Source organism: Lissotriton vulgaris, chromosome 3_1, assembly GCF_964263255.1.
Source record: "Lissotriton vulgaris chromosome 3_1, aLisVul1.2, whole genome shotgun sequence".
Lineage (NCBI taxonomy): Eukaryota > Metazoa > Chordata > Amphibia > Caudata > Salamandridae > Lissotriton > Lissotriton vulgaris.
The window spans coordinates 455,407,918-455,433,755 of NC_141689.1; positions in this window are offsets into that span (position 1 = coordinate 455,407,918).

Genomic DNA, 25,838 nt, shown 5'->3' on the forward strand with positions numbered 1-25,838 from the left:
CATTTGTTCTGCTGGTTATGTGTCACCCCACCTGTGATCTGTCAATTCGTTGCCCAAATCTAGGTCGCAAGGCCTGCCTGACCACATATTTCTGACCTGGGGTTGATTGAGAAGTCATATCAGGGGATTTCAACAACAGTGTTTCAATTTAGTTTTTAATCACAAATGTATCATTGGGTACATCGACATCAATATTAAAATTTCCCCATCTAGTTGAATCTTCATCTGCATCATTTACCCTACACTTAATAACAGTCACAATATTAGGGGCTTGTTCAGCGCTCTTCAGTTTTAACTATTACTACTTCCCTAGCTACTTGCATTTTACCTAATTTGAGGACTTCATTTTTACAGCAGGAAACCCCAACTTGTAGGAAACCACACAATAACAATATGAAGATGAGAATGGGCAGCAATGACATACACAAACCAGTCAACCACAAGGGGGGCCAGGAAAACCAATTGTTATACCATTCTTGCTCAGGGGCTCCTCCCTTTTCACGCATGTCTCTTTATAAAAGGTGCAGTGCTTGGGTGGCAAGAGTCAAAGTCCCATGCAATTGCCTGGGATAAACGTGTAACATGGCACACCAATCTTGGCAAATACACCTTACCCATTGCAGTCATCAAATCTAACACTTATCGATGTTGCTTCATCATGAGGCGAACTGCTCTTAGTTCTTCCTTGATTGCATTAAGGCAAAACTCAGTTCTGTTTATCTGATTATTTGCAACCACAGTGTATAATGAAAGAAGTGTATGGACCCTCCCCACTGTGTCAGAAAACTTTCTGGATTGTTCTGGAAAATCCTTGAACTGAGCTCGGTCAAAAGGCTCAGCAGTTCATTTCTCTAGAGCCTAATGCAACAGAGTCTTCTTCTTTTGTAGTGGGTGTTGGTACAACTCTGACAGAACTTCTCCAGGAATGGCCAGAGTCGGGCGTGTATGATGATGAGGGAGCATAGACCCCACCTTTCGGGAAGAGCTAGGTATAGGCAAATTCACTGCACTGCCAGTAGGTATCCATCAGGTGGAGGAGCCCTTCTGACGGTCTTGTGTGCATAGTATTGCACCACAGTTCTCATTTCTGCCAAGAGGAATTGTTCCTTCACCTGTAAAACACAAGGAACTGTCATAGCCCAGCTCACCTGAGTTTCTGTTCAGTTCTGATGGAGGTTGAAGACAGTCCGACCCCACCCTGAAACTGCTTGTTCAAGCACACTAGTTTTAAAACAGTGCACTAAGAACCAGAAGCTCTAGGGAAGGGGGGAAGTGGATAAAATAAAAAAAAGAGAGACAACACCGTTCTAGCGTTTCCACTGTAGAAGAGCTGCTAAAATCTGCGGCCCTCTCTGACTTCTGTAGAAACTGGTGCCTAATGAAACGTAAACAAAGAACAGATAAGTGATAAGGTAAAATCGGGCTCCCCGGCCGACATTTGTCCGGCCCATATTCTCCAACGGATTTATTCCGTCTGCACTCAGCCCCCGATTACCTTCCTCAATAGCTCTCTTGCACAAGGGGTTGTAATTCCTGCCCTAAAATCGGCTTCTATCGTACCTATTTTAAAAAAACCTGGTGCCGACCCATCCTCCCCAACCAACTATCGGCCAATCTCCTTGCTACCCTATTTAGGCAAGGTGCTTGAGCGATATACCACCTCGGTACTCAGTGCTCACGTGGAAGCAACTGGCGGCTTGGCATCTTGTCAAGCGGGATTTCGGCCCACGCACTCGACTGAATCCGTTGTGGTGTCGGTCCAGGACGAACTCAGGGAGGGCTTGGACCAGGGCAAACACCAGGCTCTGGTGCTCCTCGATCTCTCCGCCGCGTTTGATACGGTGGACCACTCCATCTTGCTTTCACGTATCAGAGCGGCGGGAATCGGGGGCTCAGCCCTGGTCTGGCTCTCGTCCTTCCTGCGGGACCGTACCCAGGCAGTCCGGCTGGGGGATTTCACATCCACTCCCCTCAAGATCACCTGTGGTGTCCCCCAGGGTTGCTCTCTTTCCCCTCTTTTGTTCAATCTGTATATCTACCCTCTTATTTTTGCACTCCAGCAGCTGGAGGTCACTGTATATAATTATGCAGATGACCTCCAGCTCGTCTTCAATCTTTCCTCCTCTCCTCACTCTATCTCTAATTTTCAAACTGTTATGATTTTCATCAGGGACTGGATGAGCCACAACCATCTGAAGTTGAACCCGGATAAAACCGAGCTGGTTCTCACGGGTGGCTCCTCCAGTCCCTGGACTTCTTCCTTTTGGCCCTTTTCCTTTGGTCCCCCTCCCACTCCCTCCCCCACAGTCAAGACCCTAGGCATAAGAATGAATAACCTCCTCACTCTCCATTCACAAGTTAGTTCTGTCGTTTCTTCCTGCTTTTTCACTCTCCGCACTATCCGCACCGTTTCTCGTTTCTTTTACCCTCCGGCACTAAAATTAATCATGTCTGCCCTTGTGATCTCCCGGCTGGACTATGCCAATGCCCTATACAACGGCATCCCGGCCTACAGTCTAAGGAAACTCCAGCTAGTGCAAAATCAGGCGGCTCGGCTAGTGTACGGCCTTTCCCGCTCTCATCATTCCACGCCACTTCTAAAGGCTCTACACTGGCTGCCTGTTCGGCAACGCTCTCTTTTTAAGATAGGCTGCATGGTCTTTCAGTCCCGCCAGGGAACTGCCCCTGCTTTCATCTCCTCCCTGTTAAAGGAATATGTCCCCACTAGGGAGCTCCGGTCCTCGTCCCAAGCTCTCCTACAGGTACCCCGTTTTAAGAGAAAAAAATGGGGTGGGTCCAAATTTTCATTTCTGGCACCTACCTTTTGGAACTCCCTCCCTGCCCATTTACGATTGGCCAGAGATTACTCTCTCTTTCGCAAGGGCCTGAAGACCTTTCTGTTCAGCCAAGCCTTTCCACAGTGAATCCACTTCTGAATCCATTTCTTTTTATCTCTCTGCTTCTGCCTTCCATGTTCCTAAAGCGCCAAGAAACCGTTCGGTGTACGCCGCGCTATAGAAATATTTTAAATTCAAATTCAAATTCAAGTGCAACCTATCCCTAAATGTGTTCCTGACTAAACCTTAATCTTATTAGAAATTCTCTTCTAAAATTACCTCTTGGATCCTGGTCTCAAACTTCCAGGTTTGGAATGTGTTACTGTTCTGGGATGTGCTTTCTATTACTGTAAAACTTCTGTAAAATCAAACGCATATCATTATCAGAATTTCCAACGTCTAACATTCACCTTAATATAACTAAAGCCTAAATTCTTAATAGCAAACTCACTTTTCACACATTTCCAGACCTTTTTATAAAACAAATACTGTACTTTTACATCAAAATACAGCAGGTAATTTGTGCAAGTCCTTTATTTACTGTTTGCCTTGCTGTCAATGGTTTCCTCTGTTCGATTCTTAAAAAAGTTCCATGTAAAACAATGTTTATGTCACAAAGTTCCACAAAGTATTCGTGTAACAAAGGGTTTGAACCACAAAGTTCGTGGGAGATATCTTGTTCCAAATTGTCTTTACATGAATCCAGAAATCGCAGATAAAGTTCTTTCAGGTAAAAAAAGGTTTTGCACTTACTTGTTGCTGAAAAGGGATACTGATCAGTCTAACCTTGACCTCTTTCTCTTTTGCAGGTCGATTGCAGTGGACAGAACAGCCCCTCTTCTGTGCAAGAAGTAGCCAGAAACCAGAAGAAGGAAGAGCCAGAAGCAGAGCCCGTTGAAGTCAATGAAGGTCTTGAGAGAGCAGGAGTGCCAGCGCCGAAGGATCTGTTCTCAGGTAAGTGGGAGGTAGACGAGCACAAGCACTGGGTGAGGCTCAGGGGCTGCCTTTTATAGACAGGGCTGGGTGTGGTTCGAAGAGCTGGGTGTGGTTCGAAGAACTGGGTGTGGTTCTCACAAGCAGGTGTGCAGAGCTTCAGTTATTATGCTAATGAGTTGAAGTAGCACATGGCCTAGGGAGGAGTGTTCTAAATAAGCCTTGGTAAAAGCAAGGTCCAATGTTTTCTAAATAAGCCTTGGTAAAAGCAAGGTCCAATGTGCAAACAAGAGAGCAATGTCCAAACTTGTGAATACATTGAGCAACATACACAGAAGTCTTAGGGAGGGGCTGAGATAACAAGAAAGGCTTTCAGTAGTATGTTTAAAGAGAGCTATTACAGAGACCACTAGTGCAATGAGAGGGGACATGCTCTTTGTTGTGCACAAACCCTAACAGGAACACAGTGAACGTTTCCGTATATTTAGGCATTGCCCCTTCCCTTTCAACCACATGTACCTATCTGTCGCAGTATCCCATATTTTCTGACATGGGTTATATTTGTTGGTGATTAACTCTCCCCTACATGTCTCATTGTCATTTGTATTATCAAGGTGGATTGACCTATACTGCAAATCCATGTCTGGCCTCCATCTGTTATTAACGAAGACTGCCTCAGAGATTCTAAGGGCCACCCTGGGACCACAGATGGAAGTGGAAGCGGACATGTTTGTGCACTGGTGCCGTGACTTTGCTACCTCCAAGAATCTCTTTTCTGGAAAGTCTAGGGGCCAAACAGTATCCTACCCTATGGTGCCCCTCTTGCACATCCTATCAAGATCTGTTTGGATATCGATTGGCTTGATGAAAAGGCTGTGGGTTGTGCCCTTGTAATGGGTCAAATTTATCACTACTCTATGGAGTTCTACTCTATTGGGTGGTATCTTGGCCCTAATCCTATGTAGTGACAGGTGGAGAATGCCTTTTTCTTTATCAGGGGCTATATATTGGGACAAGTGAAGCCTATCTGTGCCTTCTGCATGCTGTATCATTGAACAGACGTAACTTGACCTGGCTGTAATCTGGTGCCCATGGTATTCATGTCCTGTAATCATGTGTTGTATAAGAGTGTGCTGTGTAGTGAATGTGGGATTCTAGTGTTGGGTTTCAGTAATTTTAAATGACATGGGAGAGGACCTAAAGCAAGCATTGTATAAATGTCGGAGTGGATTCCATTTGACTAGGTAGATCTTTCGCAGTTCATGGATGAGTTCACACCCACAGTAAACAGAGGGTATACAATTGTACAATAATACATATCTTAGTGATACAGATCGTGGGATGATGTCTGTAGTCCTCTGATGATCAAGAGTTTCTTTACCTTTGGAAGAGTTCACAAAATTAGTGGAAGAGCTGGATTCATGCCTCTCTTCCTTTCACCTTGAGGGTGGTAAGCATTGTGAAAGTCACTCAGTAGTTTTCTTCAAACTTGACCTGCTTCCATTTCCCTACAATATTGCATCTGATTCGGAAGCTTGATGGTGGTGCACTTAGAAATCCCAATGGTTGACCTGTTTTGATAGGAACTTAGCGGTTTTGGTTAATTCAGAGAGAAACTATGAAATTTATCCCAGTAAGCTTGTGAGCTCACCTCAGCGCTTAATTTGATCTGTTTTTTTGGGGCTTGTGTTCCCATCAGTCTACCGGTTGCAATTTGGTGTGATGTAAGATGATGATTGCTTCTGGGTTTATTCTGTTGAACGAACAAGGCTAGTGGCAGACAGTGGAGCCACTTCTTATTGAGGCTGGTGCAGATTTTGCTTAATTTATGTATCAATGGGCAGGTGAGTCTTTCAACTATGCCATTGATTTGGGGTGATATACTAATGCTAGTGTGTGTGTTATACCTGGAAGGGTACATATGTGATTGAACATGAAGTTGACAAAGCGCCTTCCATTCTCTGATTGGATGACGTCTGGTACTCCTCACCTGGTTATTATTACCTGATTAGGGATGGTGCCCCTACCTTGGCGTCACATTGTAGGCAAGGGCCACGTTTGATCTACCTGGAGTACGGGCAGACCACTATAATTAGGTATCCAAAGTTGGCACATCGATCGATCATGTCGATAAAGACGATGTGTAGCACCATAAAGGGCTCTGTTGGTCTGGGGTAGCCGATGATATGACCTTCAGTGTAGGTTTGGGTGACTATAGTTGGCATATTGTGCATCCGTTTAAACACATGGTTACAGCTTTGATAAGGTTAGGAATGAACCAGGCCTTCTGGAACTCCTCTAGGATGTTGTCTTTTGCTGTGTGCTTTAGTAAGTGCAATTGGGGTAAAGCTATGTTAACTAAGCACTGTGGCAAGGCTCTGGAATGGACCACCTCCTTCCTCTCCGGCAGAACCCAGAGCGTCCGCCTCACCCCTTTCTGTTCCAAAGCCTCCAAGATCATCTGCGGCGTACCCCAGGGATCCTCCTTCAGCCCAAAACTGTTCAACATTTACATTGCCCCGCTCGCACACGTTGCCCGACAGCACGACCTCAACATAATCTTCTATGCCGACAACACTCAACTAATCCTCTCCCTCACCAAGGACCCCATCACAGCCAAAGCAAACCTCCACGAAGGAATGAAGGCCATCGCCGAATGGCTGAAGATCAGCCGTCTGAAGCTGAACTCGGACAAGACGGAGGTCCTCATCCTCGGCTCCAACCCTTCAGCCTGGGATGGCTCCTGGTGGCCGAAGGCACTGGGGGCAGCCCGACACCCACCGACCACGCACCCAACCTGGGAATCATCCTCGACTGAACACTCTCTATGACCAAGCAAGTCAACGCTGTCTCCTCCTTCTGCTTCAACACCTTCCACATGCTACGCAAGATCTACTGATGGAAATCGACAGATACAAGAAAGACAGTCACCCATGCCCTCGTCAGCAGCAGACTCGACAACGGAAATGCCTCTACGCGGGAGCCCCGATCAAGCTCATCAAACGACTACAACGCATCCAAAACGCCTCCGCACGACTAATCCTCGACATACCACGACACGGCCACATCACCCCGCACTTGAGAAACCTGCATTGGCTCCCCGTCAACAAGAGGATATCCTTCAAGCTCCTCGTCCACGCACACAAAGCATTCCACAAGACCGGCCCAGCCTAACCTCAATAGATGGCTCTCCTTCTACATCCCCAACCGCCAGCTACGCTCTGCTGACCTCTCACTCGCCACCGTCCCGCACATCCCCCACTGGTGGGAGATCCTACTCCCACCTAACCAGCAAAGATATGGAACACCCTCCCACTGACCCTATGACAAACCCAAGACCTGCTGACATTCAGGAGGATACTCAAGACCTGGCTGTTCGATCAGTAGTGGTCCCCCACTCCCCAGCTCCTTGAGACCCTCGCAGGTATGTAGTGAGCTTTAGAAATGACTGATTGATTTATTGTTTGATTGGCATGACGGTTTTCCCTGTGTATGTGTGTGTCGGTGTATAAGGTCATGTGCGGCCTGTGTGCAGGCCCGAACTAACCATTGCTCTCTTTCATCAGGCAAGGCGGTTTCCTCTAACTCCCTCAAGTACAACCCAACTCTCTCGGTGTATCGCTAGTCTTGTGGTAGTTCTGTTTTTGTCGCCTGCTATATAGAGAGAACCTGTGTTTCTGTGATCATTTTATAAGCTGCACTTTTTGCTATTTGATTTTCTAGTGCATTTACCCAAGATATGAAGTCCTTCTCACCAGTGTGAAAGGTGCATTTCACCACAGGCAGGCAGGGTCAGTGCATCAATTAGTAACTCTAGGAGCTCCCTGTGGGTGACTAGGGTGCCACCTGATTACAGAAACTCTTGTGTTCCCACCTTCCTATGCTAAAATGCACCATGGTATTGACATAAGCTGAATCGCAGTAGATGGTTACAATCTTTCCTGAGCTTTGGGTGAGGGCTTCAATTAGTGCTGTCAGCTCTGCAGCCTGTGCTGAGAGGTGGGGGAGGAAAGTCAGCTGCGTAGTTACTTACAGTGTCTCTGATGGTGTGTGGCTATGGCCCAGTACTACCACTTTCCTGTGTGTCTTACACCCGTCTCTTGGTGTAATGTGGAGGACACATTGATGAACAGTGCCTCACACTCTAAGATGTGATTCTCCTCTTCCCGACTAAGGCCCTCAAGGGTGTATGTTGCACAGTCATGGATCTCTTCCCCTTCTTGAACCTCATGTGCTAGGAAGGTGGCTGGGTTCACTAGGTGGCGCCAGACTATTTTTAGAGACAGTCTGGAGAGAATCAGTCCATACCCCGAAACCTGTTGTGTAGACAGTGTGCTCTTGCTCTTTTTGGTGACTGCTAACACTGAATGCTCGCATGGGAAATTACCCTGCATGAATTGTAGGAGAGTAGGGTCTGCTATCCTATGGTCACCCCAAATTTTTGCTTTTTGCTTCACTGGTTTCTGACTTAATGTGGCTGTGGGCCTGCTAATCAGACCCACAGCCTGCTGTTCTCTCTCTAAATTGATGCCAATGCACTCTAGGTGCATTACGAATTGGAACTGGTTCACCTTATGAGCCCCTGTAATAGTGCACCCTAGGTGCCCAGGGCATAGGTGTATCCAAGGCCTACCAGGGGCTGCAGCACGTATTGTGCCACCCCTGGCCTGGCCTCCATCTTTGACACAACTGGCTGAACACTCAGCTGGGGTAAGTCGGTGTAACCACCTCTTACTTAGGTACAGTATGCCTGTGCCTAACCCTAAACTGGACACATATGTTCCTATCAGCCACTCCTATGGAAGGCCTCATCAATCCTGGAGGCAGAGTGCTTGGAAATATGTGAGATGGTGCTCTAGCATGAGCTGAGCCTGTCTGCAGCTGTCGGGAACCACTCCCTAAGCTGTTCCGGGATATTGCCATACCATATACTCTTAAGTGCATTATAATCCTCGCGGTTAAATGCTATCTTTGGTTTGGCTTTATCAAAACATGTCGAGTAAGGTGTCATACGAATTGGAATACTATCCCCTCGCCAGTTCTGGCGACGGGGATAGCATTCCACCCTTCTAGAGGGACACGACATGTGTGTAGCCTTAACCCCGGTTAAAGTTAAACAGAGCCTCAGCTCCACAAAATGGACGCTGCCACCACAGACACAAGTCTGGCCTCCTGCTGCTGACCGAAACTCGGCAGATGGTGGCCTGGACAAAGGGTTTCCTGCCTTGGGAGGTGCGAGCACCACCCCAGACAGGATTTTGTGTATTAGGTAGGACAGGGCTGAAAAGAATCAGACATGCCCGGGGCACACAAGGTGTCCCCGTGCATAGGCCAGCCCAAACCGGTTCTGGGGCCTTCCAGCCCCAGTCCTGGCGCGGAGCTGGACAAAGGAAAGGGGGTGTAACCGCCCCCCTTCCTGGTTCCTCCCAGAGGAGGGACCTAGTAGGTGATCCACCCCCTAGATTGGAATAAGAGGGGGAGCAGTGCCATTGCACAGCAGATCATCCCGAAATCAACTTAAACTAAGAAGAAGACTGGACTTCGACATTCTGCTGCACAGAAGACTGAAGAAGAATCTCCCTTGTGGCCAAGGAGTGACCACCCTGTGAACACAGGTACCAACCAGCAACTCGACGTCTGCTTTGCCGCCGCCTCCCGCCGGAGCCCGAGCCCAGAGCCCGACAAGAACCAGATTCCCAGACCTCTCAGAGCCCGATCCACAGTCCCTGCAAAGAAGGGACCCGTGGAGGCACCGAGTGACGTGGGACCGGACCTCTTGGAAGACACTCGTAAAGCTGACTGCGCAGCTTCTGAGGCATCCTCGACGTTGTGCTTTGGGGACTGAGAACCCCCACCACCGAGCAGCCCTTGCACCGAAGATCAGCCCCCCAGCATCTCCACGATCTGCGTGGGGCCCTTTTGCACTGTGCCACTCGACGCGCCATCCCGGCCACTAGCCACGCGGCCAGCGGCCATCTTGGCGACGAACCCGAAGATTTAAACAGCAGGTCTGGTTGCTCCAGACCTACCCAAGCTCCTGTGAAAAGGAGCACCCGCTCTGACCTTGCTGGTCCGAGTGAACAGCATCTTTCAACTTCTGCGTGGCTTGCATTTGCCAAGGCCTGTTTGCTCCGATCAGGTCGCCGACACCGCCAACAGCGAGAAGCCTACGTGGGACAGCTCGTGACCGACTCCTGGACGTCCTCGACCCCGGGTATCCACGTGGCTGCAGAAAGAAGCTACCCGACAACGCCTGTTTGCACCCGACATCACCTGGTTCCACTCTGGTTCCACGGCAGTCACTGGCTAGTGACTTTGAACACTGTCCCCTCTGCTTTCAGGTCTTCACATCTTCAGATCCACCCTTGGATCCACCGGAACTCTTCTCATCGAGCCGCCTGCAGCATCTCCTGCTCCAAGCACCATCGACCAGCGTGACGAAACCCGACACATCTTCGACCCTGTGCACCCGCTTCCTGTGGGTGAGGTAACTCAGCTCCGCCGGTGCTCCTGCACTGGTACACATCCCAAGGGCCTGTGTTTTAAGTTTCAGCTCCGTAGGTCACTCGGAAGGTTCCTAACTTTCTAACTTTGTGCTTTTTACGCACCATAGACTTTGTATTGAGAAGTGCGTGCACTTTGAACACTGCACCCAAGTCCCGTGGGCCTTTCCCGACTTAGTTAACTCCAGTCTCGAATAGCTCCAGCGATTCCCAAGGCCCTAGGCCTCTTCACTTTCCTCCTGGTATCTCTTATACCACTTATTTAGTATATGGTCTAGGTGGCCCCTAGGGCTCATCCATATTGTGCAACTTTTGTGTATTTTAAACTGTCTTGTGATTTTACGCTTGTGCTTCTGTGCTCATAAAGAGTCCAGGGGATTTTATAGTTAATAAATCAATATATATTTTCAATATATATCTGTGTGGTGTCCCTTTCATTTGGTATTCAAGGGGGTTGTGTATGGTATAACAGCTGGCTTCACATGCCTTTCAGAGTTTAGCCTAAGACTGCTTTGTCCACGTTACCACTAGGATAACTGGTCTACAAGGTTGAATTACAACCATCATCATAAGGGTTGCTTGGCATGGTACAAAGTGATCACTAGAACTAGTGAGCATTATATACCAGGCCAACTTCTCACATTGGTGAGCAGCGGATTGGGATCTGAGCTTGCTGTTGTTTTACCATTACAATCTTTGAGATTATCATTTGAAAGATCATACAGGTACCTGCTAGGTACATATAAAACAAGACTAGTATACTTAAGTTCTACTGAACTTAGTTGTTGTAGAGCAAAGGGAGTAGCACACCCTAGCTACAACTACTAGATAGGTTTAGTAGGTAAACACCAGTGTAGGTAGATTGCAACACATCCACCCACACTAGAGCAATGTCTGGAACAGAGGGGTCCAGTGGACTTACTCCTGTTGAGAGTGACCCTCCAAGGGCACCATCCCAGTTTGCTATTTTTCCTTTTAAGGAATTAAGACAGCTTTGTGTCTTAAGGGGTCTGAAGACAGGGCCTACCCCTACTACAGACCACCTAAGAGAGCTCTTGGATCAGTCTGAGGCTCTAAAGACCTCTAAAGCAAACCCCACAGGGAATGCTGAAGGAGGCCATCCTTCAGAGGATGACACTGTAGACACCCCTACCCCTATCATCCTAGTAGATGAGGAAGCCTCCACCACTGGAGCTCCTCAGGTAGATGAAGAGGAAGAAGAAGAAGAGGAGGAGGAGGTGGAAAGCAGTGAGTCAGATGATGACAGAGATAGTCAGGTGCTGGTCAGTAGACTGAACCAGGCTAACTTAAGTCAACTTGGGAATGAATCAGGTAACAACCCATTCAGACCCCCAGGTGGACTTAACCAGGGCCATAGGAGGAGAAGGCATCACTCAGGTGAATCCAACACCTCCCATGTCTCTAGAGGCTCTCATGGTCACTCCAGAAAGGAGATGACTAGCCCTCAGAGAAGGGAACATGAGGCCAAGATGAGAGAGGCTGAGCTTAGGATCCAGAGGCAAGAGTTAGAGGTTGCCCTGGCTAAGGAGAAACTTGCTAGAGCAAGACAGCCTAGAGAGAGTGGGGTAATAGAACCCACTGGTGGCAGCAATATCCACAAGGATAAAGACAGGTCTTTTGATAATAGAAACCTGAGTAAGATTGTGCCCCCCTACAAAGCTGGGGATGACATCCATAAATGGATCACTGCAATGGAGAGAGCCTGCAGAGTACAGCAGATCCCTCAGGAGCAGTGGGCAACAATCTTGTGGCTCTCCTTTGAAGGTAGAGGCCGAGACAGACTCCTCACAGTTAGTGATGGGGATTCTAGAAACTACCTGGTCCTGAAGAGTGCTCTGATTGATGGGTTAGGCTTAACCACTGAACAGTACAGGTTAATGTTCAGAGATACCCAGAAGACACAGACTCAGGACTGGTCTGAATTTGTTGAGTGTGCCACTAAGGCTCTGGAGGGATGGTTGCTGGGAAGCAAGGTTACAGACTATGAAGGATTGTACAATTTGCTGATGAGAGAACAAATTTTAAATAATTGTCAGAACCAGCAGTTGCATCAACATTTGGTTGACTCAGATTTGACCTCTCCCCAAGAATTGGGAAAGAGGGCAGATAAATGGGTAAGAACCAGAGTTAAGCAAAAGAACCAGAACCAGAACCAGGGTGGTGACCAGAAGAAAACAGACCAGAAGGGTGGGGAGCAGAAAGCTAAAGACCAGAAGTCTTCAACAGGGCCCCAAACTGAGACAGAGGGTGGGTCCCAAACTTCCAAGAAGAAGAAGAAAGAAGGTCAGAAGAAACCCTGGTGTAAAACTTGTAAGAACACCTCTCACTGGACAAGTGAGTGTAAAAAGGGTGGAGCCCCCAACACTGCAGCCCCTAAGGCACCTGCACCCACTAGTACAGTTAGCAGTGTTGGTCCTCAAGCCAAGGGTTTAGTGGGAATCACTTTGGGAACTGAAGGAGATTCTGACCTAGTCAGAACCCTTACACAGGCTGTTCTGGTTTGTGAAGGGGACATAGATTTGACCCCTGACATAAGTCCCAGTAACCTGGGCAAATACAGACAGACACCTTTGATTAACAACAAAGTGGCTCAAGCTTACAGGGACACATGTGCCAGTGTCACTATGGTGACACCTAACTTTGTGGACCCTGGACAATACATGCCAGGCGATGATTACCTGGTGACCAATGCCAGCAATGTCACTACTACACATAGTGTGGCACTTGTTAACTTTTCCTGGGGAGGGGTAACTGGCCTAAAGAAAGTTGTGGTTAGTGCTGATCTCCCAGTAGAATGTTTGTTGGGCAATGACCTGGAGAACTCTCTATGGTCAGAAGTTGAGTACAGGACTCATGCAGAGATGTTAGGGATATCATCACATGTCCTTGCTGTGACCAGGTCACAGGCCAAAAAGTGCCTCTCTGAACCTCAGGTCTTGGATCCTGGAACAATGGACCAAGTACCTCCCAAGAAGAAGAACAGGAGGGTTAAGGCTGTGCCTTCCCAACTGCCTACAAGTGAGGATCAGGCTTCACAGGAAACTGATCTAGAGACCCCTGAAGGAACTGTCCCTGAAGAACTTGAACCTGATCAGGTTGAGTTTCTGGGGACAGGGGGACCTTCTAGGGCAGACTTGGGGCAGGCTCAGTTAACCTGTCCTTCTCTTGAACCCCTCAGACAGCAGGCTGCTGCTGAGGCTGCTGGGAATGCTCAAGGTGCCCATAAAGTATATTGGGACGATGGACTCCTTTATTCAGAGGCTAGAGACCCCAAGCCTGGTGCTACCAGGAGGTTGGTTATACCTCTGCAATTTAGGGGCTTCCTACTCACCTTGGCCCATGATATTCCTTTAGCAGGACACCTAGGCCAGAACAAGACTTGGGACAGGCTTGTCCCTCACTTTCACTGGCCTCACATGTCTGAAGACACCAAGGAGTTTTGTCGCTCCTGTGAAACCTGCCAAGCCAGTGGTAAAGCAGGTGGAACAACAAAGGCCCCCCTGATACCACTACCTGTGGTGGGGGTTCCCTTTGAGAGAGTGGGGATTGATATTGTTGGTCCAATGGATCCCCCTACAGCATCTGGGCACAGATTCATACTGGTGGTAGTGGATCATGCCACCAGGTACCCAGAGGCAATTCCCCTTAGGACCACAACAGCTCCTGTTGTGGCCAGGGCCTTACTTGGAGTTTTCTCCAGAGTGGGGTTTCCTAAGGAGGTAATATCAGATAGAGGTACCAACTTCATGTCTGGATATTTGACAGCTATGTGGAAGGAATGTGGTGTAAACTACAAGTTCACCACTCCTTATCACCCACAATGCAATGGGCTTGTTGAGAGATTTAACAAGACCCTAAAGGGCATGATTAAAGGATTACCTGAAAAGCTCAGGCGAAGATGGGACATCCTTCTGCCCTGCCTTTTGTTCGCTTACAGAGAGGTCCCTCAAAAGGGGGTTGGCTTCAGCCCCTTTGAATTGTTGTTTGGGCACCCTGTAAGAGGACCCCTGTGTCTTGTGAAGGAAGGATGGGAGTTACCTCTCAAAAAGCCTAAACAGGACATAGTGGACTATGTACTTGGTCTCCGCTCCAGGATGGCAGAGTACATGGAAAAGGCATCCAAAAACCTTGAGGCTAGCCAAGAATTACAAAAAGCTTGGCATGACCAAAAGGCTGTCCTTGTTGAATTTCAGCCTGGACAGAAGGTATGGGTGTTGGAGCCAGTGGCCCCAGCAGCACTCCAAGACAAATGGTCTGGACCCCATACAATTCTGGAAAAGAAGGGAGAGGTTACCTACTTGGTGGACCTAGGAACTCCCAGGAGCCCCCACAGGGTGCTCCATGTGAACCGATTGAAGGCGTATGTCAGCAGGGCAGACATGGGCTTGCTCATGGCTACAGATGAGGGACAGGAGGAAGAGAGTGACCCTCTCCCAGACCTGCTCACTCAGAACCCTGAGGATGGCTCAGTTGATGGTGTGGCCTTAGGTGGCAGCCTCACTGAACATCAGCAACATGACTGCAGGCAAGTTCTACAGGCATACAGGCATATGTTCTCATTGACACCCAGTCAGACTAACTGGTGTACACATGTGGTGGACACTGGTGACAGTCTTCCTGTAAAGAGCAAAATTTACAGGCAACCTGACCACGTCAGGGACTGTATAAAGACTGAGGTGCAAAAGATGCTGGAATTAGGTGTCATTGAGCCTTCAGAGAGCCCCTGGGCTAGCCCAGTGGTTCTGGTCCCCAAACCTCACACCAAAGATGGCAAGAGAGAGATGAGGTTCTGTGTGGATTACAGAGGACTCAATGCTGTCACCAGGACAGATGCACACCCTATTCCAAGGGCAGATGAGCTCATTGACAAGTTGGCTTCTGCCAAATATTTGAGCACATTTGACTTGACAGCTGGCTACTGGCAAATCAGGTTAGCTGAGGAGTCTAAAGCCAAGACAGCATTTTCTACCCCTAGTGGGCATTATCAGTTTGTGGTGATGCCCTTTGGTTTGAAAAATGCACCTGCCACCTTCCAAAGGTTGGTGAACCAAGTCCTCACTGGGTTGGATGACTTTTGTGCAGCTTATCTGGACGATATTGCTGTCTTTAGCTCCACCTGGGAGGATCACCTGATCCACCTGAAGGAAGTGCTTGAGGCTCTGCAGAAGGCAGGCCTCACTATCAAGGCAACAAAGTGCCAGATAGGGCAGAGCAAGGTTGTATACCTGGGCCACCTTGTAGGTGGAGGCCAAGTTCAACCACTGGAGAGTAAGATCCAGACCATCAAGGACTGGTCCCCTCCAACTACCCAGACTCAGGTCAGAGCTTTCTTGGGCCTGACTGGGTACTACAGGAAGTTTGTTAAGAACTATGGGTCCATTGTGACTCCTCTTAATGATCTGACATCCAAGAAGATGCCCAAAAAGGTTCAGTGGACAGAAATCTGTCAAAAGGCATTTGATGACCTGAAGAAGGCCATGTGCTCTGCACCTATCCTGAAGAGTCCTGACTACTCAAGAGAGTTCATTGTCCAAACAGATGCTTCTGAGTTGGGAGTGGGAGCAGTGCTTTCACAGCTTAATGTAGATGGCCAGGACCAGCCCATTGCTTTCATTAGCAGAAGGCTGACCCCCAGAGAGAAACGTTGGTCAGCTATAGAGAGGGAGGCCTTTGCTGTGGTGTGGGCCCTGAAGAAGTTGAGACCATACTTATTTGGCACTCACTTCAAGATTCAGACCGACCATAAGCCCCTCCTATGGCTTAATCAGATGAAGGGTGAAAACCCCAAACTACTCAGGTGGTCCATTTCCCTACAGGGGATGGACTTTACAGTGGAGCACCGCCCAGGGACTGACCATGGCAACGCAGATGGTCTCTCCAGGTACTTCCACTTAGAACATGAAGACACAACTGGTCAAGGTTAGTCTAATGTCCCTGCGTTTGGGGGGGGGTTATGTAGGAGAGTAGGGTCTGCTATCCTATGGTCACCCCAAATTTTTGCTTTTTGCTTCACTGGTTTCTGACTTAATGTGGCTGTGGGCCTGCTAATCAGACCCACAGCCTGCTGTTCTCTCTCTAAATTGATGCCAATGCACTCTAGGTGCATTACGAATTGGAACTGGTTCACCTTATGAGCCCCTGTAATAGTGCACCCTAGGTGCCCAGGGCATAGGTGTATCCAAGGCCTACCAGGGGCTGCAGCACGTATTGTGCCACCCCTGGCCTGGCCTCCATCTTTGACACAACTGGCTGAACACTCAGCTGGGGTAAGTCGGTGTAACCACCTCTTACTTAGGTACAGTATGCCTGTGCCTAACCCTAAACTGGACACATATGTTCCTATCAGCCACTCCTATGGAAGGCCTCATCAATCCTGGAGGCAGAGTGCTTGGAAATATGTGAGATGGTGCTCTAGCATGAGCTGAGCCTGTCTGCAGCTGTCGGGAACCACTCCCTAAGCTGTTCCGGGATATTGCCATACCATATACTCTTAAGTGCATTATAATCCTCGCGGTTAAATGCTATCTTTGGTTTGGCTTTATCAAAACATGTCGAGTAAGGTGTCATACGAATTGGAATACTATCCCCTCGCCAGTTCTGGCGACGGGGATAGCATTCCACCCTTCTAGAGGGACACGACATGTGTGTAGCCTTAACCCCGGTTAAAGTTAAACAGAGCCTCAGCTCCACAAAATGGACGCTGCCACCACAGACACAAGTCTGGCCTCCTGCTGCTGACCGAAACTCGGCAGATGGTGGCCTGGACAAAGGGTTTCCTGCCTTGGGAGGTGCGAGCACCACCCCAGACAGGATTTTGTGTATTAGGTAGGACAGGGCTGAAAAGAATCAGACATGCCCGGGGCACACAAGGTGTCCCCGTGCATAGGCCAGCCCAAACCGGTTCTGGGGCCTTCCAGCCCCAGTCCTGGCGCGGAGCTGGACAAAGGAAAGGGGGTGTAACCGCCCCCCTTCCTGGTTCCTCCCAGAGGAGGGACCTAGTAGGTGATCCACCCCCTAGATTGGAATAAGAGGGGGAGCAGTGCCATTGCACAGCAGATCATCCCGAAATCAACTTAAACTAAGAAGAAGACTGGACTTCGACATTCTGCTGCACAGAAGACTGAAGAAGAATCTCCCTTGTGGCCAAGGAGTGACCACCCTGTGAACACAGGTACCAACCAGCAACTCGACGTCTGCTTTGCCGCCGCCTCCCGCCGGAGCCCGAGCCCAGAGCCCGACAAGAACCAGATTCCCAGACCTCTCAGAGCCCGATCCACAGTCCCTGCAAAGAAGGGACCCGTGGAGGCACCGAGTGACGTGGGACCGGACCTCTTGGAAGACACTCGTAAAGCTGACTGCGCAGCTTCTGAGGCATCCTCGACGTTGTGCTTTGGGGACTGAGAACCCCCACCACCGAGCAGCCCTTGCACCGAAGATCAGCCCCCCAGCATCTCCACGATCTGCGTGGGGCCCTTTTGCACTGTGCCACTCGACGCGCCATCCCGGCCACTAGCCACGCGGCCAGCGGCCATCTTGGCGACGAACCCGAAGATTTAAACAGCAGGTCTGGTTGCTCCAGACCTACCCAAGCTCCTGTGAAAAGGAGCACCCGCTCTGACCTTGCTGGTCCGAGTGAACAGCATCTTTCAACTTCTGCGTGGCTTGCATTTGCCAAGGCCTGTTTGCTCCGATCAGGTCGCCGACACCGCCAACAGCGAGAAGCCTACGTGGGACAGCTCGTGACCGACTCCTGGACGTCCTCGACCCCGGGTATCCACGTGGCTGCAGAAAGAAGCTACCCGACAACGCCTGTTTGCACCCGACATCACCTGGTTCCACTCTGGTTCCACGGCAGTCACTGGCTAGTGACTTTGAACACTGTCCCCTCTGCTTTCAGGTCTTCACATCTTCAGATCCACCCTTGGATCCACCGGAACTCTTCTCATCGAGCCGCCTGCAGCATCTCCTGCTCCAAGCACCATCGACCAGCGTGACGAAACCCGACACATCTTCGACCCTGTGCACCCGCTTCCTGTGGGTGAGGTAACTCAGCTCCGCCGGTGCTCCTGCACTGGTACACATCCCAAGGGCCTGTGTTTTAAGTTTCAGCTCCGTAGGTCACTCGGAAGGTTCCTAACTTTCTAACTTTGTGCTTTTTACGCACCATAGACTTTGTATTGAGAAGTGCGTGCACTTTGAACACTGCACCCAAGTCCCGTGGGCCTTTCCCGACTTAGTTAACTCCAGTCTCGAATAGCTCCAGCGATTCCCAAGGCCCTAGGCCTCTTCACTTTCCTCCTGGTATCTCTTATACCACTTATTTAGTATATGGTCTAGGTGGCCCCTAGGGCTCATCCATATTGTGCAACTTTTGTGTATTTTAAACTGTCTTGTGATTTTACGCTTGTGCTTCTGTGCTCATAAAGAGTCCAGGGGATTTTATAGTTAATAAATCAATATATATTTTCAATATATATCTGTGTGGTGTCCCTTTCATTTGGTATTCAAGGGGGTTGTGTATGGTATAACAGCTGGCTTCACATGCCTTTCAGAGTTTAGCCTAAGACTGCTTTGTCCACGTTACCACTAGGATAACTGGTCTACAAGGTTGAATTACAACCATCATCATAAGGGTTGCTTGGCATGGTACAAAGTGATCACTAGAACTAGTGAGCATTATATACCAGGCCAACTTCTCACATGAATGAATCCAAGAGCCAGTGTAGAAAGCAAGGGGTTTGTCCCCCAGGGCATATTTTTGTGTTAGGATGTCTAACTGACTCGCCCATCACTGTGGCTTAATTAGAAGAATTCCTTCTTATATTTGGGTGCTCCTAAAACGGGTGAGTGTCTTTTCTCTGTTTTGAGCTTGTCCAAGGCTTTGTGCATTTCAGGCGTTCACTTTAGTTCCTCATGGCCATTTTTTGTATTTCTAATGGCTTTAAGTAAGGGGGTAAAAGGAATGCTGTAATCAGAGACCCACTGCTAGACATAGTCGCATAGTTCTAAAAACATTTGCATACCCTTTTTTGTTTTTGGTGGTGGAATAGCCCTGAAAGACTCTGTGCTTTCTGGCTTGATACGCAGACTCCCTGCTGATTAGTTGGCCCAAGTAACTAACCACCTGTTGTACACACTGCAACTTCCCCATCTCTACTTTGCACCCTCTCTCGGCAAGTGGAGTCAGGAGGACCATCATGCCCTGGTGACATTGGTACTCAAAAGGACTGCATATCAAAATGTCGTCAGCCTACTGGATCAAGGTGCTGTTCAATTAGAAGTTAGCAAGATCCTTCCTCAGTATTCTATTGAAGACACTTGGACACTCACAGTAACCTTGCTGTAGTGTCTGGTATAGCAGCTGAACCCCTTGGAAGGTGATCGCAGTTAGGTACTGGCTGTCGGGGTGTAGCAAAATGATAGAGAACACATTCTTACCGTCTATCACGAAATAAAAGCAGGCATCTGTGGGTATATTTGTCTATATTATGGAGGGGGTTGTACTACAGGGAATTCTGGGACCATGATGTTATTGACAGGATGAAAGTCCTGCACCAGGTGCCCTTACTCTTTATGACTGGAACAATCAGTGTATTGCAGTGGGGAGACAGCCATGTGGAGGACCTCCTGATCAATTAGTGTTTGAATTGTTGGTGCTACACCCTCATCAGCTTCTTTGGAGAGTGGGTATTTGTGTGTCGGGCAGGATGGCCCCTTCTCTGAGGGTTATCTTTACTGGTTCAATGCTATTGAGCAGCCCCATGTCGCAAGGTCCCTTAGCTCATAATTCTGGTGGTACTGCTAACGAGTCTTACACCTGCCAAGTTGCTAATACCCATATTGCACAACACCTTGGGTCTGAACAAACAGGTGGAACATGAGTGGGGAAAGAAGAGGATGAAAATTAAGTATGGGCGGAAAATCCGTTCCGCTCGCGGATTTTGCGGATTTTCGGTAAATTCGCAATCCGCGAGATTCGCGAATTTCCCGCAAAATCCGCAAATCCGCGAGCAGCGGATTTTATGGCTTGCTCGCACTGTTCGCGTGAGTACGCGGCTTCCCAGTTCAACTTCGCGCCCCGCGAATAAGCGCTAAATTGCAGAAATATGATCTTAGCAAAACTGAAACTACTTACCAGGTTCAAAAGTTCAAGCTCATCATTAGTAGCCATTTCCTGTAGTGCTTCCTGAGGGGCCCCTCCAGAGTTCAGTTGCCTACTTGCAACTATTATGTGACCGCACAGAGGTGTACCTCAAGTGCAACTACCAATTTCCCTTGACTTGACGGGGGCCCCAATAAACTCGACGCCACTTAAAGGTCGTCCGAGGACTCGTGTGAGGTATCTAGAAGGTAGCGTAGACCCCCTCCCAAACCCCACACAACTTACCACATCTGCCGTCGCAGATATCCTGGCCCCGGGAAATTCCCCAGGAGGGGGCTGTAGCCCCTCCTACCCAGGAAGGGGCCTTGACCGCCTTTCCTTTCCTTTCGGCGTCCCATCCTTAGAAGGGACCGCCTACCCGTTGAGGGGCCAATGGCCACCTCCCTCGAGCGCTCCCATCCGTAATGGGTGACGCCCACTCATAGGGATCTACCAATTAGTGCTCACTGATCATGACCTTACCGCCACAGGCCGGATAGTTGACCGGCTATCCGGACCCCCCACACACTCCTACCTAAAGGTCATGTCTTAAAGTCCCCAGCCAAGCTATCAGGTCTCCTATGAGTAACTCGTTCCCCACCCGGGACAAATGAACACCATCACCCAAATACATACTGTCCCCTTTAATACAACCATGCGAAATAGAATGCAGTGTACTTGAACGGAACAATCGACTCACTTTATTATTGATCTTCCTTACTGAATGATTCAGAGCAGAAACTGAAAGAGCCCCCCGCCACACTTTTCGCGGGATCATATGGGACCATGCGATTGTGCACCCTGGAACTCTTCTCGCTAACCAACTTACAGTGGAAAGCATTGCCTCAAGAAGAAGTCGTCTACCAGCGGTCACCAAATCATTGCCCCCAAGATGTACTATGACTATAGCCGGCGGTGACCTCGTCCGCCCTAACAACCCCTCAAAAATGATTGAAACTGGTCAATACCGAGCCCGCCCTTTCCGTAGAAGGACACACTGTACCCGTATTCCCCAGCCACGTGAATCATGTCACCTGCTTTGAATACGTCCGCGGCCCGCCTCACGTATGAGTGGCCCACGACCCACACCTCCTTTTTCACAGCCGGTGATGTCTGACCGCTGACCCGGTGTTGGGTCGACTGCACAGTCCACCCCGCCTCGTAGGCTTGCGCAACTGAAAACCAAACAAAAACAATTAGCGTGAGTACATCATTACAGCTTCACAACATGTGCAACCGCACATACCTTTTATAACAGTTCGAGGACCAACGCCCCACACGTTTAACTTGTTCGACATTCAGACCCCTGGCTGTAGCCTCTGTAGCAGCCCCTATCCGAAAGGAATGGGTCCCAAACTCGCCGGGGTTCAAGCCCGCAGCGGAAATTGACATCGCAAGCACCCGCTGAAACTGAAACCTCGTCAGTGGGGTGGTGTCAGCGTGTCTCAACAAGGTCCCCCCCCATGATGCCACCCTTTGCGCTAAATATTCCTCTACGCAACTTACCGGGCACATGGAGGACCCGGGAATCCTTTGTATGAGTATGCAGTCCCCCATCGCACCCTGGTCGGTCTTGGACCTGACAAAGGAGATGGACATTGTCTCCCCTCTGACCTGAACGTGCTCTCGGCACAGTCCCCCCGCCACATCCCGCTTGTTCCTCGCCACTAGTTCGCTTACCCGCATAGCCCCATGGAATGCCAGCGCAAAAGCGGCTCGGAATAACACTGTTTCATACTGGGATGAACACGTTGAAGGGAGTACAGATAAAAACAGGGCCAGCCTATCCAGACCTATCGGGCGCCTTTCATCTACTCTGCGACCCTCAAGGCGTTGCCACCCACGTAGCGCTTTTTGTACAACGAAAGACGCTGTCGGGTCCTGGATCCCATAAGCCCTCGCCACAAAGGAAATGGCTGCCCGATGCCTCTGGGCCGTAGCCACAGATTTGCCTGCCTGATGTAAAGACAGCAGGAAATTTACTACCCACTCCTCCTGGCCCCAAAGCTCCCCTCCAGCAGTCCCCAAAAAGGCCAAATAGGAACGGAACGCCCCTTCATATGCCTTCCTTGTCCTGGGTGCTAAACTCTCTCCCACGAGGTTTCGTAGTTCGGGGCACCGAGAGACCAGAGAGCTTCGGGAAAGGGTGCCGCCACCGGGTCCGCTGTGGCGGAAACGAGAAAGCGCATGAGCCGCTTGGTTCATCACCCCCGGCACATGTCTTGCCTTAAATAGGACATTCAATTGCATACACAACAAGACAATTTCTTTGAGTAGCCTCAGGATCCATTTGCATCGTGCCGCCTGGCTATTGATACACTCAACCACGGTCATGTTATCAGACCAGAATACCACAGAGTGATCTCTAAACCCCTCAGGCCAAGTTTTCAGGGCCATCAGAATGGGGAACAGTCCAAGAAAAGCAATGTTACTCGTCAGCCCACCCTCATGCCACCATGACGGCCATTTTTGAGCCGACCATTGTGTGCCAAATATGGCACCAAAACCAATGCTCCCTGCCGAATCTGTCCACAGCCCCAGCTCCTCGGAGGACACCGCCGGTTTGTTCCAGACAACTCGACCATTGAAATCCGCCAGAAATGCCAACCAAATGCGCATGTCCTGGCGAACCTCGGCCGAGAGCCTCGTGCGATGGTGACCCTCCTTCAGGCCGACCATGGCCTGAGCGATCGAGCGGGAAAAGGGGCGGGCCATCGGTATTACTCTCAGGGCAAAATTCAGCTGTCCCACCAATTGTTGTAATTGCTGCAGCTTAACCTTAGACTGACTAATACACGTTTCCAGGGATGCCCTGAACCTTAGCACTTTTTCTCTTGGTAAACGAAAACAACCCTCCTCCGAGTCGAGCTCGATCCCCAGAAACTCGAGGCAAGTCGAAGGACCCACAGTCTTACCTGGTGCCAATGGCACACCAAAATGATTCATTAAGACACAAAATTCATTCAAAGCCTGACCACATTCCGGATCCCCGGCTGCCCCTAGAAACAAAAAGTCGTCGAGATAATGCATAACCTGTTGAAACCCCGTCTTCCTTGTGAAGACCCATTGCAGGAAACAACTGAACTGCTCAAAATAGGTACAAGATATAGAGCACCCCATTGGCATACATCTATCCATGTAATAGTGTCCCTGAAACATGAAACCAAGAAGACGCTGATCGTCTGGATGTACCGGGAGCAACCGGAACGCTGACTCGATATCAGATTTCGCCATCAGCGCACCGGGCCCTAGGCGATTCAATATGGCTACGGCCTCATCGAAAGATGCATACCGCACTGAACACACTTCCGGGTCTATCGCATTGTTTACGGAAAGACCACGTGGGGCTGACAAATTATGTATCAGCCGAAACTCACCCGGGTCCTTCTTGGGGACCACCCCTAAAGGGGAACAAACAAAGTTAGCAACCGGTGGCACGTTAAACGGACCGGCGACTCGACCTCGAGCCACCTCTTTCCCAAACTTCTCTTGTACCACGGTCGTGTGCTGCAAGACTGATATTTGGTTTTTACATTTCGCTAAACCCTGAAACTCCCCCACTGGGATGCGGAAACCATATGAAAACCCGTTCCGCAACACCCCAGCGGAAGCGTGATCCGGGTATTCGCTGAGCCAAGGAATCATTGCCATGGTATCAATCGGAGTAGGAAAAGGCGCCCCTCGGACTATTTCAGACCTGTTTGGCGCCTCCTCTACCCCCGTTATCACCCGTTTTGGCTCTGCACATGGACTCAGGATGGGACGCTTGCCCACACCCACTACATTCGTGCCTAAATTTGCATGACCCCTGGGGCCTCGTACATTTACCCCTGTTAAAGTTCCAACAAATCCCCCTTTTACCTGTGGTGCCGTTCGGCCTGGAGTGGTAGTCGTTACTCGCACCTGATCGAAAGGGCGTCCCAGCATATTGGCGGGAGGACTCCCCCACACTACTCCCTACCAATGGCAAATTCAACATACCAGTATCCTCCATTTTCGACCATGACACAGAATCGTAACAATCCCAAGTTAAGTTTTTATCATGTTCTTTCGCTTTTCTGAAAATATTATCGTAACAGAACCACTGATTGCCCCCATATGACACAGAATACCCCATGATCCGTGACTGATAAATCGGCAATTCAGACAGCAATTCTGGCCTACGTTCGCCCAGGATGGATGTAAAAATCCCCCACGCCTTGCCCCAATTGCCAATGTTTTCATTTACCTTGAAGGCGGCCATCTTTGCGCGCCAAACACTCGGATGCATGAGCTCCTTTTGGCTCTTAACATGCTCCATTTCATAATGATCGGTAAGCAACGAGAAGATGTTTACATACTCATCTGCCCATATCTTCTCCTTAATAGCTAGAGGGACATGTTGACCCAACTTTTCCCTTCGTGACGGGGCAGACTCATCCCTCGCAATCGGCAATGGCCGCTTACCTGAACCGGAAGCTGTATCTGCGGCTGAGCCTATCCCAGGTGGCTTTCCTCCTGCCGCAGCCGGCGTGATAACTGGTGATGCTGCCTTCGCCGCCTCCCTTGTTTCGCGCAGTTGCCTCATCAAAACCCGTGCGTCGTCAGCCGTGGCGCCCTCGTTATTTTTACCCAACCACGCTGCTAATTGTGCTGCCAGCTCGGGCGGCATATCCTCCCCGGACACGGGGGTGACCACCACGGGAATCGGATTCCCCTCCGCCGGCACCGGAGTTGGCTCTTCGAGTGGGGTACAGGGAACCGGGATGTCCCCTCCAGCTGCTCCCCTTCTGGGCCTCTTGCCTTTTCCTCCCGGAGCTGCTCCAGCCAACGGACGTTTCGGTCCCTCTTCCCCGTCTTTCTCCGCCATTCGCTTCTTTAGGTCGGTCACCTCTTTCATAAGAACACGCAGCATCTGGTCGGTAGTCATTCGCTTTCCAACTTTCTTAGGCATTCCCCAACAGAGTATCTGTAAGACAAACAAGAAAGATTACCACACTCAAAATTGGCTCTTCGTTCCGTCTCGAGCTCACGTGCAGCGAGGGGGTGCAGCTTCAGAGCACAGGAACAAGAGGATGCGTTCTTGGCTTGTTGCTCCTTTTATCCGTCTTCAGGGCGGGCGTAAACCCGCCCCTGCCTGCCCCTAGGGCGTGGCCTGCCGTGTCAGTGTCTAGGCCAGCCCACTCTAGGGCGGGAAAAAACGCGCCCCGGCTACGCCGCTTCGGGCATACCAGCCGAGGCTCGCCTCCCGCCCAAAATTGGCTTCCCGGGGGGCTCGTGGTACTCAGCCATACGTTCGGGGGGACCGAATGGTCGCCCCTTTCCATTATGTGACCCTGCTCTGACCCTCAGAATAGTTACACATATGCCACAAAGGTTCTGAATTACAGCTAAGGGAGACAAGCAGGAGCCAGGCTGGAAGTT